Genomic DNA, 18959 nt, shown 5'->3' with positions numbered 1-18959 from the left:
GACTTACTAAAGATGAACTGTTTTGTTTACGTTCCTACATGGAAAGATGACATGTATGATTTATGAGACCTCAGTATTAGGGTAGCTGAAGGAAATATGCATATATATATGTTTATGTATATATAAGTGAATGTGTATGTATTTATATATCTATGTGTGTGTATATATATGTGTGTATATATATATGTATATATATATATATTATATATATATATATATATACATAGGGAGAGAGAGAGAAAGAGAGAGAGAGAGAGAGAGAGAGAGAGAGAGAGCACGGACACAGGGTGAGTTGAAGATGAAGGGAAGATATCTAAAAGAAATAAAATCAAATTAAGGGATGAGAGGGGAACATACTGAGAGAGGGAGATAGGGAGAGATAGAATGGGGTGGATTACCTCGCATAAAGGTGGCAAGAGGAAGCAGTTCTGTGGGAGGAGGAGAGAGGGCAGGTGAGGGGGCAATGAGTGAACCTTGCTCTCATCAGATTTGGCCTGAGGAGGGAATACCATACATACTCAATCGGGTATCTTACCCCACAGGGAAGAAGAGGGAAGAAGATAAAAAAAAGGGGGGATGATGGAGGGGAGGGCAGATGGGGGTGGAGGTAATCAAAAACAAACACTTTTCAAAGTGGACAGGGTCAAGGGAGAAAATTCAATAAAGGGTGATGGGTTGGGAAGGAGCAAAATATAGTTAGTCTTTCACCACATTAGTATTGTGGAAGGGTTATACATAATGATACACATGTGGCCTATGTTGAATTGCTTGACTTCTCAGGGAGGGTGGGTGGGAAGGGAAGAGGGGATAGAATTTGGAACTCAAAGTTTTAAAAACAGATGTTCAAAAACAAAAAAAAAGTTTTTGCATGCAACTAGAAAATAAGATACACAGGCAATGGGGCATAAAAATTTATCTTGCCCTACAAGAAAGGAAGGGAAAAGGGGATGGGAGGGGAGTGGGGTGACAGAGGGGAGGGCTGACTGGGGAACAGGGCAGGGTAGAAATGGGGAGAAAATTTGTAATTCAAACTCGTGTGAAAATCAATGCTGAAAACTAAATATGTTAAATAAATAAATTTAAATTTAAAAAAATAAATAAAAAATAAATAAAAATAAAAAAACAAATAAAAAAAGAAAAAAATAAAGAACCAAATTTTAGGGTTTTTAAAAAGTTATTTCTACATTCTTTTTGGCTTCCAGTTTATTTCTCCTCTAATTTTCTTGGTGCTTATTTTGCATTTATTTATTAGCTTTCTAACTTTTAAATACATATTCAGTTTATTAGTTCTCTTCTTTTCTCTTTTGTCAATGTATGTTTATAGGGATATGATTTTTCTCCCTATGTACTGTTGCAATGGCATTTCAGAAATACTGGTATGATGCTTCTTCATTATCATTTTCTTTGGTTTTATTATTAATTGTTGATATGATTTATTCTTTGACCTACCCTTTATTTATGAGCTCTTATGTTTCCATTTGGGTCTGTTTTTTGTTTGTGCTCCCTGAACCTAGTGGTATTTTAAAAACAGCATTATGATCTATAAAGGATGTGTTTGTTATTTCTGCCTTTTAACATTTATTTACAATATTTCTATGCCCTAATACGTGATCAGTTTTTATAAAAATTCTGTATAGTGCTGAGAAAAATGCATATTCTTTAGCAGTACAATTTAGCAAACATAGGTCTACTAGCTCTGGTTTCTCCATAAATTTGCTCAACTCTGTATTTTCCCTTTCCATTAGCTGTTTGTTAGAATTATCAAAATCCAAGAGAGGATCATTAAAGTATCCTAGTATTACTGTCTTACTATCTATGTTTTCATTTAATTCAACTAATATTTCCTTTATGAATTTAGAGTTTAAGCTATTTGAAGCATATAAGTTCAATACTGATATTAGATTGTTTTCTATAGTTCCTTTTGGCATTTTGTAATTTTCTTGTCTGTCTCTAGTTACGTTGTAAATTTTTGTTTTTGCTTTGCCATCATTTCAACTCCTGATTTTTAGGATTTTCCTAATGTGTAGTAAATTTTGATCAAACAACTAATTTTTATTCTCAGTATATCATTGTTTCAACAAGCAATGACATAAAAAATTTGTTTCTTATAAGCAACAGATCATGGGGTTTTGTTTGCTTATCCAATCTATTTCTTTCATTTTATTGGATTTTAAAATTCATTCATATTTAAAGTTACAAGAATTAGGTCTATACATCTCTCCATTTGTTCCTAATATTACTTTTTCTGAATTAGCATTTATTTTTTCCCTTTCTTTTTTAACAGCAGTACTTTTTTCAGTTTTTTTCCTTAATATACTTTAAGGCAACTCTATTCTCATAGACTCCATTCCTATCACTATTAAGCCTCTCCCTGTCATCAGTCACCCCTTTCCCTAGCTTTGGAATTTTACTTAACCTATTAATTCCCTTTTCTTTTTTTCTTTTATCTAACAGTCTAATTGTTCCCATCTTTTCCCCCCAATCCTTGAGTAAATAAAATTCCTTTTCCTCGCCTCCTCTTCATGTCATTTTGTTTGTTAATTTTTTAAAAAAAATTTTCTACATTGTTTTATGAAACAGAAATTATTTACCTTGTTTTCTTAATTCTCTTCTCTGTTCTAAACTTTTATTCTTTGACTCATGGGCCTTGTACTTATTTAGTTCTTTTTTCTTGGTGTTCTTCATGGAATTAAAGCTTCTAAAGTACTTATTTTGAATTTCCTCTTCTAAACAATTTCTATGCTATTGCATGGTAGCTATTGCACCTTCTCAAATCCTGCAGGAAACAAATAAAATACAAATATTGCTCTACAATAGAATCGCTCTGTGCCCCTGATTGTGCAGGCCGTTTCTACCCACTCTTCTCCCTATCATGATTTTTTCCCATTTGCTACGTGGTTTTCTCTCTGGCTCCATGTCCTCCCACCTTTCTGGATGCTCATTGCAGGAGGCTACCAGTGAGATGTCAAGGTAACGGTATCTCTGAGCAGCACATCCATGCAAATTTTAACCATTGTAAGGTTCCTGAATTGCTAATTAATTTATGAAATTATGAAATTAAGCAGGCATGCCCAGTTCTTTGGGTACTCTCTAGGAATGATCATGATAGCAGTGGGAAGTGAAGCTGCAATTATACTTTTTTTATACCTGCTATTCTTTTAAAAAAAGTTAATATTCTATTTTTCCCAATTATATGTAAAATTGTTCATCATTTAAAAAAAAATTTGAGTTTCAAATTTTCTTCCTCCTTCCTTTTCCTTCTCATTTAGAAGGCAAGCAATTTGATATAGGCTTTAAATGCACAGTCATACAAAACATATTTCCATACTGTTCATGTTATGAAAGAAAATGGACAAAAAAGGCCACCAAGAAAGACAAAGTCGAAAAAACTTTACTTCAATCTACATTCAGACTCCATCAGTTCTTTCTCTAGAGATGGATAGCATTTTTTCATGAGTCTTTTGGAATTGTCCTGGATCATTGTATTGCCAAGAATACTTAATAGCAATATTGCTATTACTGTGTACAATGTTCTCCTGGTTCTGCTCATTTCACTTTGCATCAGTTCAGGTAAGTTTCCCTGGGTTTTTCTGAAATCTGCCTGCTCATCATTTCTTATGGAACAATAGTATTCCACTCATATACCAAAATTTGCTCAGCCATTCCCCAATTGATGGGCATCCCTTCAATTTCCAATTCTTTGTCAACAAAAAAGAGCTGATATAAATATTTTTGTACATATTAGTCCTTTAAAGGAAAAGGACTTTGTTTCTTATGTCATTGGAATACAGACATAGTACAAGTATTGCTAGCTTATAGGATATGTACAGTTTTATAGCCATTTGTGCATAGTTCCAAATTGTCCTCCAAAATGATTGAATCAGCTCACAACTCTATCAACAATGCATTAGTATCTCAATTTTCCTACACTACCCTCCAACATTTGTAGTTTTCCTTTTCTGTTATATTAGCCAATCTGATAGGTGTGAGGAGATACTTCAGAATTGTTTTAATTTGTATTTCTCTAATCAATAGTGATTTCGGGGGATTTTATGACTATAGATGGATTTAATTTTTTCATTTTAAAACTTCATATCCTTTCACCATTTATCAATTGGGGAATGGCTCTTATTTTTTTTTATAAATTTGATTCTGTTTTCCTATATGTTTGTGAAATGAGGTCTTTATCAGAGAAACTTGCTGTAAAATTTTACTCACAGTTATGATTGCTAATTGTGTATTTCCCTCCATCCTATTCCCCCCTTATCCTATTCTCTCTCTCCTTTCACCCTGTCCATCCTCAAAAGCATTTTGGTTCTGACTACTGCTTCTCCCAATCCATCCTTCCTTCTATCATCTGCCTCCCCCTCCTTTCCTTTTTTAAAATAAAGTTATCTTTTATTTTTAGTTTACAACACTCAGTTCCACAAGTTTTTGGGTTCCAAATTTTCTCTCCCTCCCTCTCCTCTCCCCTTTCCTCCAAAACAGCATTAATCCAATGTAGTTTCTACATACACCTTCACATTGAACTTATTTACATAATAGTCTAGTTGTAAAGAAGAAATATAACCAATGGAGTGAATCATAAGAAAGAAGAAATGAAACCAAAAAAGAAGAAAAAAAGAGAGCAAATAGTTTGCCTCAATCTGCATTCAGACTCCATAATTCTTTCTCTGGATGTGCATAGCTTTTTCCATCATTAGTCTTTTGGAGCTGTCTTTGAACTTTGCATTCAAGGAGAGGAGCCAAATCAAAGTTAGTCCTTACAGATACTGTGTGTCTGTAATCACGTATAATGATCTCCTGGTTCTGCTCCTCTCACTCAGCATCAGTTCATATAAGTCTTTTCAGGTTGTAATGAAGTCCATCTGCTCCTCATTTCTTATAGCACAATAGTATTCCATTACATTCATACAACACAATTTGTTTAGCCATTCCCCAACAAATGGGTATACCCTTGATTTCCAATTTTTTTGCCACCACAAAAAGAGCCACTGTAAATATTTTTATACATACTGGTCCATTTCCCACTTGTGTGATCTCTTTGGGAAACAGCCCTAGAAGTGATATTGCTGGGTCAAAGGGTATACACATTTTTATAGCCCTTTGGGCATGATTCCAAATTGCTCTCCAGAATGGCTGGATCAGTTCACAGCTCCACCAACAATGTAACAATGTTCCAATTTTCCCATATCCTCTCCAGCATTTATCATTTTCCTGTTTTATCATGTTAGCCAATCAGACAAGAGAGATGTGGTACCTAAGAGTTGTTTTGATTTGCATTTCTCTAGTCAGTAGTGATTTAGAGCATTATTTCATATGACTACAGATATCTTTAATTTCTTCCTCTGAAAACTGACTATTCATATCCTTTGACCATTTCTCAGTTGCTCCTCCTCCTTTCTTATCCCTTCTGCTCCAACTTTCCTGCTGAGTAAGATAGATTTCTATACCCAACTGAATGTTTATGTTATTCCCTCTTTGAGCCAATTCTTATGAAAGTAGCGTTCAAGAACTCCCCTCCCCAACTTCCCCCATCTTCACCTCCACTGTAAAAGCTCTTTTATATTAAATAATTTACCCCATTCTACCTCTTCCTTCCCCCCTTCTCCTAGTGTATTCCTCTTTCTTCCCCCTTAATTTCTTTTTTTAAAGATGTTATCCCATCATAGTCAACTCATACCTTTGCCCTCTGTCTATATGTACTCCTTTTAACTGCCCTAATAATGATAAACTTCTTAGGAGTTACAAGTATCATCTTCCCGTGTAGAAATGTAAACAGTTTACCTTATTGAATCCCTTATAATTTCTCATTCCTGTTTATCTTTTTATGCTTCTCTTAATTCTTGTTTTCAAAAATCAGATTTTTTTTTACTCAGCTCTGGTTTTGTAATCAGGAATGCTTGAGAGCACTCTATTTCATTGAATGTTCATTCTTTCCCTTGAAATATTTTACTCGAATTTGCTGGATAGGTAATTCTTGGTTGTAATCCTAGCTTCTTTGCCCTCACATCATACCTGTCCTAATCTAAGCCTCTTGATCCTTTAATGTAAAAGCTGCTAAATTTTGTGTTATCCTGACTGAAGTTCCACTACATTTGAATTGTTTTTTTCTGGTTGCTTGCAATATTTTCTCCTTGACCTGGGAGCTCTAGAATTTGACTATAAAAATCCTGGACTTTTCATTGTGGGATCTCTTTCAGGAGGTGATAGATGGATTCTTTCCATTTCTATTATTATTTGACCCTCTGATTTTAGAATAGTTTTCCTTGATAATTTCTTGAAAGATGATGTCTAGACTAATTTTTTTGATCACAGATTTCAGGTAGTCCAATAATTCATAAATTATCTCTCCTGAATCTGTTTTTTCAGGTTAGTTGTTTTTCCAGTTAGATAGTTCACATTTTCTTCTATTTCTTCATTCTTTTGATTTTTAAAAATTGTTTCTTGATGTCTCATGGAGTCATTAGTTTCTACTTGTTCAATTCCATTTTTTTTGCTTTTAAATGAATTCATTTTATTCACCATAATAGCACTTACATACATTTGAAAATATGAATACATATATGTTCATGTGTAACAGCAATGCGATACTCATAGCAACTGCTATGAACATGCATATGTACTCCCAGGCTTGGTTCACAAAATATAATAAACTCTCTTCCTCCAAGACAAAACCAAAATATTTATCTGTAACATTACTATTAAGATACCAGAAGGCAAGATTTAGCAAGGTACTCATCACAAATCCAGGGAGCATCAACATCTTAAGCATTCTTTCCATCAAGCCTCCTCACAAGTTCCCCTAGGCAAGTTCCTCCCTCTGCCTGTTTCTCTGCCTGCTTCTCTCTCCACCTACACCTCTCCCACCAAGCAATACAATATATACTGTTTCTAATCAAAGACTTTATTGGCTTAGTGCCAAAAAGCTTGGAAATCAGCACTTAACTGGAAAGGTGTGGAAATCTCTGTGGCCCAGAGCCTAATTGACTTTGCACCAGGGCTCCATGTGAAGCCTATTAATGGGCAAGGAAGATCTTATATCCCATTAATCTTACAGCATGTCATCATTCAGTCTACATAAAATCTGGTTCCCAATATGTCATATTATAAAGCTGAATATTGTTGGAGCTACATAAAATCAGAATGACAATGCACAGCATATAGATTTTCAGACCATTTTGCAATAATTATGAGGCCACAATGATCACAGACCCACAGGTTGGGAACTACTGATTTAAGTAAAGAGCAAACCAAGAAAAAGGACTAAATAAACACAACAAAGAATATAGATATTACAATAGGGTGTAATATTTGTTCAGAAAACCTGTGTGAAGTTATACAGAAACTAAATGAAAAATTCAGGTACAGTATACAAAATATTGCACATGTGTCCCTGAGAGTAGCTTCCAAATAAGTTTTATAAGAAAAGAAAAGGGAAGAAGCAACATGGTACAGTGAGAGAGACTCAGTCTTAAAGACAAAAAGTCACTAAAACTTATTGGTTATATGACCCAGGACAAGTCACTTAACCTCTCAATGCTCTAGGCAGCTCTCCAAGTGCCAGGGAAGGTGCCCAATTACTTTACTAGGGGGAATTCCCTGAAATAGTTCCTTATACCAATGAATTCAGACTCAATCTCTATTCCAATTCTATTCCAGCTTTTTAAAAAGGGGTTAAAGACAGCAAGTTACAATGGAGAGTGCACTGGGTCTGGAGCCAAAGGACCTAAGTTCATATCCCACTTAGTACCTATGTAAACTTGGGCAAATCACTTGATGTTCCTGGGCTTCAGATTCCTCACTTGTCAAAATGAGGCAACTTGGCTAGAAGGCCTCCAAAGTCCATTTTGGCTCTTTGGTCTTAATGATCTGATGAGCCTAAGGGGCCCATGTGATATGTGATAACAGCCATCAGGACAGTCTTGAATAATACCCAAGAAGAATATTATAGTCTCATTCTGAATCTAACTATTTAGAACTGGAAAGGAACTTAGAGCTGATCAAGTCTATCTCCATTTTGGAGATGAGAAAACTGAAGGTGAGAGAAGTTAGAGACTTAATCTTGGTCACTCAGCTATTAAGTGTCTAAGGCAGGATTAAATTCTTGGCCAGGGGAAAGTGCATTAATAATTGGTGTGTCTCTCACTCTGGCCACAGATATCCCATCTGTTTCTGTCCCATCTGCTCCCAATGGATGAAGAAAACTTGATAAAATTTATTTATTTTTTTGATTGATTAAAAAATTGATGACAAAAAAGACCAATGTGAGCAATTATTCCATAGTGTTGCGTAATTTTCAGGCAATATACCTTGTTTTGTGTTTGTTCTGTGGTCTTGATCCAGTGAACCAAAGTGGTTTATTATATGTGATAAGAGCCATCAGGACAGTCTTGAGTAATAACCAGGAAGGACATTATAGTCTCATTACAGTCTCAGACTCAGGTCTTGCTGACTCCAAGCCAAGTTCTCTATCCATTGTACAACCTTGCCTTCTCAATTGTATTTGGAGTATAGATTCTTAGGAAGAACTTAGCCAATTGTGAATAAGAATCTTGAAGAGAGACCTTGTCCCACCACAGCATTTAAACACTAACTAAAATGATTTCTAACATCGGCAGTTATACTTTTGAGTCCAATGGGTTTGACAGCCTCAAACTATGTATTTAAGAAAAGTTCCTGAAACTCATGATGTTACTGAACAGCTTCCTCCTTGTCACCTTCATCTCTTTATTTCTGAATGTATAGATGACAGGATTCATAAAAGGGGTGATAAGCGCATCAAAGATGGCAAGAAACTTATCTATTGGCAATATGGGGAATGGCCATACACAGAGAATGATGCATGGACCAAGAAAAAGATCACTACTGTGATATGAGCTGACAGGGTAGAGGGGGCTTTGGATGAACCACCTGAAGAGTGTTTATGAATAGTGACCAGGTTGAAGATGTAAGAAGTAATCAATGTGAAGAAAGTACTCATGGAGATGAAGCCCCTGTTAGTGGTGACCAAGAACTTCAGTCTACAGGTATCCATGCAGGTGATTTTGATGAACCTAGGGAAATCACAATAAAAACTATCCACTTTATTAGGGCCACAGAAAGAAAAGTTTACAACAAAAGCCAATTGCATCATAGAACGTATAAAACCAATAATCCAAGACACCATCAAAAGCAAGATGCACTTTCTCAGGCTCATAATGGTCAGGTAGTGAAGAGGTTTACATATTGGAATGTGTCAATCAAAGGCCATAACTATAAGGAGCACCATCTCAGTACCCCCAACAGTGTGAACAAAGAGCATTTGGGTAATTCAGCCATTCTGAGAGATGACTGCGTTTTCTGAAGAGATCAGATACCATCTTACGGGTGTCAATACTGCAAGCCCATGTGTCGATGAAAGAGAGTTTAGCCAGCAGAAAATGCATGGGTGAGTGGAATTGAGCATCAGCGATAACTGTCAGTACAATGAGGAGGTTTCCCAGCATGCTTGCCACATAAGACACTGAGAACAGAAACAGAAAAACACATCTCCTGAGAACTCACAAGTCCCAACAAAACAAACTCGTACACCACAGCTTCACTTGATCCATCCATTAACTCAGTTTGCAGAGTAGATTTTGGAATTTACCTGAAAAAAAATAGTAAGAAGAAAATACAATTATTGGTATGAAAAGCATACAGCTTGAGTGGATAGGGGCTCAAACTTCAAAAATCCTATATTGCTTTATCATTTTTTATGACTAGATAACTATTCACAATCACAGAATCATAGATTTAGAACTGAAAGAGACCTTAGAGACCACTGAGACTATTTCCCTCATTTTACAAATTTGGAAACTGTGACTGAGAAAGCTTGAATAACTTGACTTGATTCAAACTCAAGTCTTTCTGACTCCAAGTCCAAAATTTCATCCACCACATTGCCCAGCTTTTGTCTGTGGATTGAGAGCTCCTGAAGCAGCCACTGCTGCTGCCACTGCTGATTCCTCAATTCCAAATTTTTAAGATATTATTTTTATCAGTGATTTTGTGCACCTCTTTTCTCATTTGGCCAGTCCTACTTTTTAAGGAGTTCTCTTTTGTGACTTTTTTGTATATCTTTTTCCATTTGACCAATTCTGCTTTTTAAAGATTCCTCTCAAGATGGCTGAGTAAAAGCAGGGATTGCTTGAGCAGTCCCTCAAACCCCTCCAAATACCTGCAAAAATGACTCTAAATTGTAGAGCCACAGATCCCACAAAATGACAGAGTGAAACAAATTTCCAGCTCAAGACAACCTGGAAGGTCAACAGGAAAGGTCTGTTGCACTGGGCTGGGAGAGGAGTGCAGACCTACGCTGGCTGCACTGGCACAGACAGGCCAGGGCAGGCCTCAGAACACTGAATTGCTGGCACCTGTGTCAGTTTCCAGACTCCTCAACCCACAAATGCCAAAGGAAACTGAGAAGGTCAGGAGGAAAGGTCTGTTGGACCTGGGTAAGAGAGGAACACAGTTAGGCCCCAGCCCTGGGGTGGTGGAGGTGGTGGAGGTGACAGCACTAGCAGCAGCAGGGGGAGTAGCTGCTTCCAGGAGCTCTCAGGCCACAGCCAGTAAGGGGATTGAGCAGCTGTTCAGAAGGCTATTGCAGGGATCTCTTTGCTGGTGCTGAGGCAGTATTCTCTTGCTTTGCTTGTGCTTGGATCTGGGTCACAATCCTGGGTGGCAGTCCTGGGGCTAGGAGGAGCACTAGTATGGCAGAGCTTGTGGCAGTGGTGGAGAGGGAATCCTCACAGTTCCAAGGCAGAAAAGAGGGCTTGTGGTATATCAGTAAAGCAAGATTCATGACCTTGAGTATGACCATGAACATGCCTGAATGGTTCAGAATCACAAAGTATGAAAAACTCTCTACATAGAAGTCAGAGGAAGTATAACATTTATTTAGACTCCAGGGGATCAAATCTGAGAACCAATATGCCAAATTTGATAGAGCAGCAGTTATATTCCAAAACCAGTAAGCTCACCTCAATATAGTAACAAGGAAATTATAACACAGTATTATAGCAATGAACCAAGTCATCCTGTAACATTCCTCCCTGCTAGGGCCTTCCTGTAAACAATCATTCACAAATCCTTACTCTCCACTCAGCACTCTCTCCTGCAGTTCTACCGATGCTGGTTCTCTCAATGTCTGTTCTTCAGCCCCCTCTTGATGTCTTCTGCCTCAATGTCTTTCTCTCAATCCTGCTGCTCTCAGTTCTGTTCCTCTTCAATTCTCTCCTCTGCTTCAGTTCTCTCTCTCTTCTTCAATTCTGCTCTCTCCTTTTATACAGTCCTAGCCAGAATCTTATTGGCTAGAACTAAGGACTCTGACTGGTTGAATTCATGAGTGACTAGAACTCAGTGCACATACCACTGGCTCTAGTCTTAGTAACTCCTCTTAGGGTCCTGAGGGCTTCAAGTCCACATTGGCTTAGCACCCAGTAAGTAGGGGCTTAAGGCCTACTTACAAATAAAGATATAATCAAGCTTTCCCACCTAGGCCTACCTGGGGCCTATTGAATGGGTGGGGAAGATCTTCAATCATGTTAATACTACATGTGGTCACTCACAGACCAGACCACAGGCCAGGAGAGCAGAAGACATGTCATGTTGATCACACAACTTTGGAAGAACTGAAAATTTACAGGTCCTTAGAAATATTTCTGAAAACAGCTGCACAAAACCCCTGAAGCTTGGGACAGTACACCCTCCACACTGGAAGCAGAGACCTACCTTAACAAAGAACTAAAAAGTCAAGTAATTGGCTGGGAAAATGAACAAATAGCAGACCAAAAATCAGGCTATAGAATCTTACTTTGCTGACAAGGAAGATCAAAACATACAAGCAGAAGAAGACAACAAAGTCAAAGTTCCTACATCCAAAGCCTCCAAGAAAAATATGAATTGGTCTCAGGCCGTGGAAGAGCTCAAAAAGGATTTGGAAAAGCAAGTAAGAGAAGTAGAGGAAAAATTGGGAAAAGAAATGAGAGTGATGCAAGAAAATCATGAAAAATGAGTCAACATCTTGGTAAAGGAGACCCCAGAAATACTGAAGAAAATAAAACCTTAAAAAATAGACTAACCCAAACGGCAAAAGAGCTCCAAAAAGCCAATAAGGAGAAGAACGCCTTAAAAAGTAGAACTGGCAAAATAGAAAAGGAGGTCCAAAAGGTCACTGAAGAAATTAATGCTTTAAAAATTAGAATGGAGCAAAAGGAAGCTAATGACTTTATGAGAAATCAAGAAATTATAAAAACAAAACCAAATGAATAAAAAATAGAAGACAATAAGAAATATCTCATTGGAGCAGCAGAGACAAGATGGTGGCTGGAAAGCAGGGATTTGTGTAAAACTCTCACGCAAGATCCTCCAAACACCTATAAAAAATGGCTCTGAACAAATTCTAGAACTGCAGAACCCACAAAATACCAGGGGGGAGCAGGGCTTCAGCCCAGGACAGCCTGGATGGTCGCTGGGTAAGGTCTATCACACCATGCTGGGAGCAGAATGGAGCAGAGCCCACCGTGGGTCATGCCAGGACCAACCAGACTGGGAGCTGGGCAGAAAAGGCCGTAGCACCCTGAATCAGTGAACTGTGGCAGTTACCAGACTTCTCAACCCACAAACGCCAGAGACAACAGAGAAGGTTAGTTGGAAAAATATGCTGGGACAAAGTGAAAGGAGTTCATGGTTTGGCCACTGCCTCGGAGGGAGTGGGAGTGGTGCAGCTACAGCTGCAATTGTTTCTGGTGCCAGGCCCACCTGGTGGGAGGAATTAAGTGGCAAATCAGAGCAGGAGTGCAGAGCCTGCTTAGATTCTGAGTCCAGGCCAGATTGGCAATTCTTGGGGGAGGAGGAACACTGGTGTGGCAGAGCTTGCTCTGTAGAAATAGCTCTGAAAACAACAGTGCAGCCCACCAAGCTTGGGACAAAGTACTCTCTACTCTACAAGCAGTCATACCCCAATGAAAAACTCAAGGATCAAGTAGTTGGTTGGGAACATGGCCAGGCAGCAAAAGCAGACTCAGATTCAGACTCAGACTTTGGAATCTTTCTTTGGTGACAAAGAAGAACAAAATATACAGCCAGAAGAAGACAACAAAGTCGAAGAGCCTACATCAAAAGCCTCCAAGAAAAACATGAATTGGTCTCAGGCCATGGAAGAGCTCAAAAAGGATTTGGAAAAGCAGGTTAGAGAAGTAGAGGAATATTGGGAAAAGAAATGAGAGTGATGTGAGAAAACCATGAAAAACAAGTCAATGATTGACTAAAGAAGACTAACTCAAATGGCAAAAGAGCTCCAAAAAGCCAATGAGGAGAAGAATGCCTTGAAAGGCAGAATGAGCCAAATGGAAAAGGAGGTCCCAAAGACCACTGAATAAAATACTACCTTAAAAATTAGATTGGAGCAAGTAGAAGCTAGTGACTCTATGAGAAATCAAAATGTTATAAAACAGAACCAAAGGAATGAAAAAGTAGAAGACAATGTGAAATATCTCATTGGAAGAACCACTGACCTGGAAAATAGATCCAGGAGAGATAATTTTAAAATTATGGGTTTACCTGAAAGCCATGATAAAAAAAAGAGCCTAGATATCATCTTTCAGGAAATGATCAAGGAGAACTGCCCTGATATTCTAGAGCCAGAGGGTAAAAGAGAAATGGAATGAAACCACCAATTGCCTCCTGAAAAAGATCCCAAAAAGAAAACTCTTAGGAATATTGTCACCAAATTCCAGAGCTCCCAGATCAAGGAGAAAATACTGCAAGCAGCCAGAAAGAAACAATTTGAGTACTGTGAAAGCACAATCAGGATAACACAAGATCTAGCAGCTTCTACATTAAGGGACTGAAGGGCTTGGAATATGATATTCCGGAGGTCAATGGACCTAGGATTAAAACCAAGAATCACCTGCCCAGCAAAACTGAGTATCATGCTCCAAGGGAAAATACAGATTTTCAATAAAATAGAGGACTTTCAAGCTTTCTCAGTGAAAAGACCAGAGCTGAATAGAAAATTTGACTTTCAAACACAAGAATCAAGAGAAGCATGAAAAGGCAAACAAGAAAGAGAAATCATAAGGGATTTACTAAAGTTGAAGTGTTTTGTTTACATTCCTACATTGAAAGATGATGTGTATGATTCATGAGACCTCAGTATTAGGGTGGCAGAAATATATATACATATATATGTGTGTGTGTATATATATATATACATATATATATATATGTATATATATATATATATATATATGTAGACAGAGGGCACAGGGTGAGTTGAATATGAAGGGATGATATCTAAAAAAATAAAATGAAATTAAGGGATGAGAGGAATATACTGTGAAAGGCAGAAAGGGAGAGACAGAATGGGTAAATTATCTCACATAAAAGTGGCAAGAAAAAGCAGTTCTGTAGGAAGGGAAGAAGGGGCAGGTGAGGGGGGGGGATGAGTGAATCTTGCTCTCATCTGATTTGACCTGAAGAGGGAATAACATACACACTCAGTTGGGTGTTTTACCCCACAGGAAAGAAAGGGGAAGGAGATAAAAAAGGGGGGATGATAGAAGGGAGGGCAGATAGGGAGAGGAGGTAATCAAAAACAAACACTTTTGAAAAGGGACAGGGTCAAGGGAGAAAATTCAATAAAGGAGGATAGGATAGGAAGGAGCAAAATATAGTCTTTCACAACATGAGTATTGTGGAAGGGTTTTACATAATGATATGCATGTGGCCTATGTTGAATTACTTGCCTTCTTAGGGAGTGTGGGTTGGGAGGGAAGAGGGGAGAGAATTTGGAACCCAAAGTTTTAAAAGCAGATGTTAAAAAAAAAGTTTTTGCATGCAACCAGGGAATAAGATATACGGGCAATGGGGCATAGAAATCTATCTTGCCCTACAAGAAAATAAGGGAAAAGGAGATGGGGAGGAGTGGGGTGACAGAAAGGAGGGCTGACTGGGGAACGGGGCAATCAGAATATATGCCATCTTGCAGTGTGTGGGGGGGGAGAGTTGAAATGGGGATAAAATTTGTAATTCAAACTCTTGTGGAAGTCAGTGGTGAAAACTAAAAATATTAAATAAATAAATAAATAATGAATTTTTAAAAAAGAAATATCTCGTTTGAAAAACCACTGGCCTGGAAAACAGATCCAGGAGAGATAATTTTAAAATTATTGGACTACTTGAAAGCCATGATCAAAAAAAGAGCTTAGACATCATATTTCAAGAAATTATCAAGGAAAACTGCCTTGATATTCTAGAACCAGAGGGGGAAACAGATACTGAGAGAATCCACCAATCACCTAATGAAAGACATCCCAAAATGAAAACTCCTAGGGATATTGTAGCCAAATTCCAGAGTTCAGGTCGAGGAGAAAATATTGCAAGCAGCCGGAAAGAAACAATTCAAGTACTATGGAAACACAATGAGGATAACACAAGATTTAGCAGCTTCCATAGTAAGGGAATGGAGAATATGGAATATGATACTCCAGAGGCTAAGGGAGCTAGGATTAAAACCAAGAATCACCTACCCAGCAAAACTGAGTATAATACTTCAGGGGGGAAAAAGTGGATATTCAATGAAACAGAGGACTTTCAAACATTCTTGATGAAAAGACCAGAGCTGAATAGAACATTTGACTTTCACATACAACTATCAAGAGAAGCATGAAAAGGTAAACAGGAAAGAGAAATCATAGGGGACTTATTAAAGTTGAACTGTTTACATTCCTGCATGGAAAGATGATATTTGTAACTGATGATGCCTTCCTCAGTATTAGGGTAGTTGGAGGGAATAGATAAATAGATAGAGGGGGGGCACAAGGTGAGTTGAATATAAAGGGATGCTATCCAAAAAATAAAATTCAGGGGTGAGAGAGAGGAATGTACTGGGAGAAGGAGAAAGTCAGAGGTAGAATGGGGTAAATTATCTCACATAAGAGAGGCAAAAAAGGCTTTTACAATGGAGGGGAAGAGGGACGAGGTGAGAGGGAATGAGTGAGCCTTACTCTCATCAGATTTGGATTAAGGAGTGAATAATATACGCGCTCAATTGGATATGAAAATCTATGTTACCCTATAGGAAAGTGGGGGGAAGGGGATAAGAGAGGGGGGATGATAAAAGGGAGGGCAAATGGTAGAAGGGGGTAATCAGAAGCACACACTTTTGAGGAGGGACAGGATGAAAGGAGAGAGCAGAATAAATGGGGGGCAGGATAGGATGGAGGAAAATATAGTTAGTCTTTCACACCATGACTGTTATGGAAGTGTTTTGCATGACTACACATGTATAACCTATATGAAATTGCTTGCTTTCTCAATGAGGGTGGGCGGGGAGAGAGGAAGGAAGAGAATGTGACAAAGTTTTAAAACTAAATGTTAAGTATTGTTTTTATATGCAACTGGGAAATAAGATATACAGGAAATGGGGTATAGAAATCTATCTTGCCCTACAGAAAAACAGAAGGGAAGGGGATAAGAGAAGTGGGGGGTGATAGAAGGGAGGATAGATTGGGGGAAGGGGTAATCAGAACACACCCAGTCTTGGGGTGTGGGGAGAGGAAAAATGGGGAGAAAATTCAGAACTCAAAATCTTGTGGAAGTGAATTTTGAAAACTAAAAAAAATTTAATTAATAAATACCCCCCAAAATAAAGAAAGAGTTCCGCTCTTCAGTGGATTTTGGTGCCTCTTTTACCATTTGGTCTATTCTGTTTTTTAAGTTGTTATTTTCTTCAGTATTTTTTGTGTTTTCTTTACCAAGCTGTTGACTCTTTTTTTTCTCAAATCACTCTCATTTGTTTCTCCAATTTCCCCCACTTCTCTTAGTTAATTTTTAAAACCCGTTTTGGGCTCTTCTAGGAATTCTTTTTGTGTCTGAGATCAATTCACACTTTTTTGTGACTTTGGATGTAGCAATTTTAACTTTGTTGTCATTTTCTGAGTTTGTGTTTTTATCTTCCCTTTCACCATAGTAACTTTTTATGGTAAGCTTTTTTGTTGTTGTTTGCTCATTTTTAATCCCATTTCTTGACTTTTACTTTTATGTTAAAGTTGGTCTCTGCTCCTGGTGTGTAGGAAGCCTTGTTCCAAGCTTCAGGGTTTTTGCAGTTGTTTTCAGAGCAAGTTCAGGTGGTGTATAAGTTCTTAGTTCTTCCAAGGTTATATGATCTTGGAGAGGTGTGTTTACTAATCTCCTGGCCTGTGCTCTGTTCCATGAGCAACCACAAATAGTCTTTTCCACTCTAAAACTGTGACCAGGGTTCCTGCTTCTCTGTAGCTATAAGCATTGATGTGCCAGTATTCCTCCTGACCCTGGGACTGTGGCCCAGGACTGTGACCCAGATCCACCTATGGGCAAAGGACCCTTATAATCTTTGTCTGACTAGTTGTCTGAATCTCTTACACTCTGTTTGCTGAGAGCTCCAGAAGCTACTACTGCAGATTCAGTTGCCCCCAAATCCTGCTAGTGGATTGCTAAGGCATGGCCTGCAGTTTTCTTGCTGGAATGCTTTTTGGAATCTTTGCAGCCTACACTCCACTTTTACCCTTGTGCAATAAACCTTTCCTGCCAGCCTTCTAAGTTGCCTTGGGCTGGAAAATTATTTCACCCCATCCTTTTGCAGGTTCTGCTGTACTAGAACTCGTTTTGAGGTGTTATTTAAAGTTATGTGGATAGAATTTGAGTGAGTTCAGGCAAATACCTGCCTTTTCTCTGCCACTTTCGCTCTGTCCCTGCAATCAACTTTAAGGCTCAGAGGGTATAGCAGCAAATGGCACAAAAAGTACAGAGACAAGCATCAATAAGGGTACAAAAGCAGATGGTGTGAAGACAATGATAGGGTGTTAAAGGAAGAAAGGCAGCACTGGCAGCGGATAGGGAGTGGGAGAGGCACAGAGAATTATTCATGTAACCATGGATTAGAGTTGGGAGCACTCAGGACCATGGACTCAAACGGAGATGAAAGAGTACTTGCAGGGCAGGAGTTTGAGGTCTCATTTTTATGGAGATTTTTGGGGGGAAACAGGCTACCACTTATCTGTGCCACCTTGGAGTTGGTTCATTAACACATCCAAATTATCTCAAAGTTGCTGGTAAAAATTTAAAGTTAATGTATCTTTGTTGTCTTCAAGTTATTGGTAACACTTCGTGTTCTGCTCGTCTTACTGGGAATGTCTGGAACCTATCTGAGATTTATGTATTATAAAACTAAGACTGACAGTAAAACCTAGATGGTTTTCCCTGATTCAGCACAAATTACTAGGATGTAATTTTGGATTAATATATGTTACAGTTTGTGAATTGTGCTCCTCCGATCTCTGAGATGGTTTGTATGTGACTTCTATATTCCCCTTTGCGATCTTACTTCCTGCTATGATTCCTTTACACTGGCTATTTATAAACATACTATAGACTAGAAAGGGAATGGTGGCCAGGGAAACAGAACAAAGTACAGTTTTAACAAAGTTCCCATCTCCCATTACAGAATATATCTCTCCCCTACCTCCCTGGGAGCACCCTTCGGTGATACCCCTTCCTACCACCAAATAGATTTCTTCCTTTCTTTTCTCCTGTTTCAATCTTTTTCGTTGCCATCTTACCCATCCTTCCATAGCTCTTCTTGCTGAGAGTCTACAGAAATTATTTTCCCTTCATTGTTTAACATTGACTTGATTGTAAATACATTATATATGCCCCTCTGTCTTCTACATCCACTCTCTCCTTTTATGCATCCTCTCATTCTACATTTCAGTCTTATAAAAGACACTGATTCTCCTGTAGTGGGTGGCTGAGAGTAAGATTTAATTTATGGTATTTCAGACCTCTTCCTCTACCATTACTTCCATGAAAGTTTCTCTTTCATCTTTACCCTCTTTTATACTTTTAAAAAGCAAGCTTTATGGTCCCTTTTATTATTTTATTGTTTATTTCTGTAG

General features: G+C 38.1%; 1 pseudogene; it reads right to left on the bottom strand.

The window, feature by feature from the left end:
- Nucleotides 1–8666: 8666 nt before the first annotated feature.
- Nucleotides 8667–9597, bottom strand: LOC118845969 (annotated as a pseudogene).
- Nucleotides 9598–18959: the final 9362 nt, after the last annotated feature.

The sequence above is a fragment of the Trichosurus vulpecula genome, chromosome 4 (genome assembly GCF_011100635.1).
Source record: "Trichosurus vulpecula isolate mTriVul1 chromosome 4, mTriVul1.pri, whole genome shotgun sequence".
NCBI lineage: Eukaryota > Metazoa > Chordata > Mammalia > Diprotodontia > Phalangeridae > Trichosurus > Trichosurus vulpecula.
The sequence above is the reverse complement of the archived record's forward strand: the minus strand, read 5'-3'. Positions and strand labels throughout refer to the sequence as shown.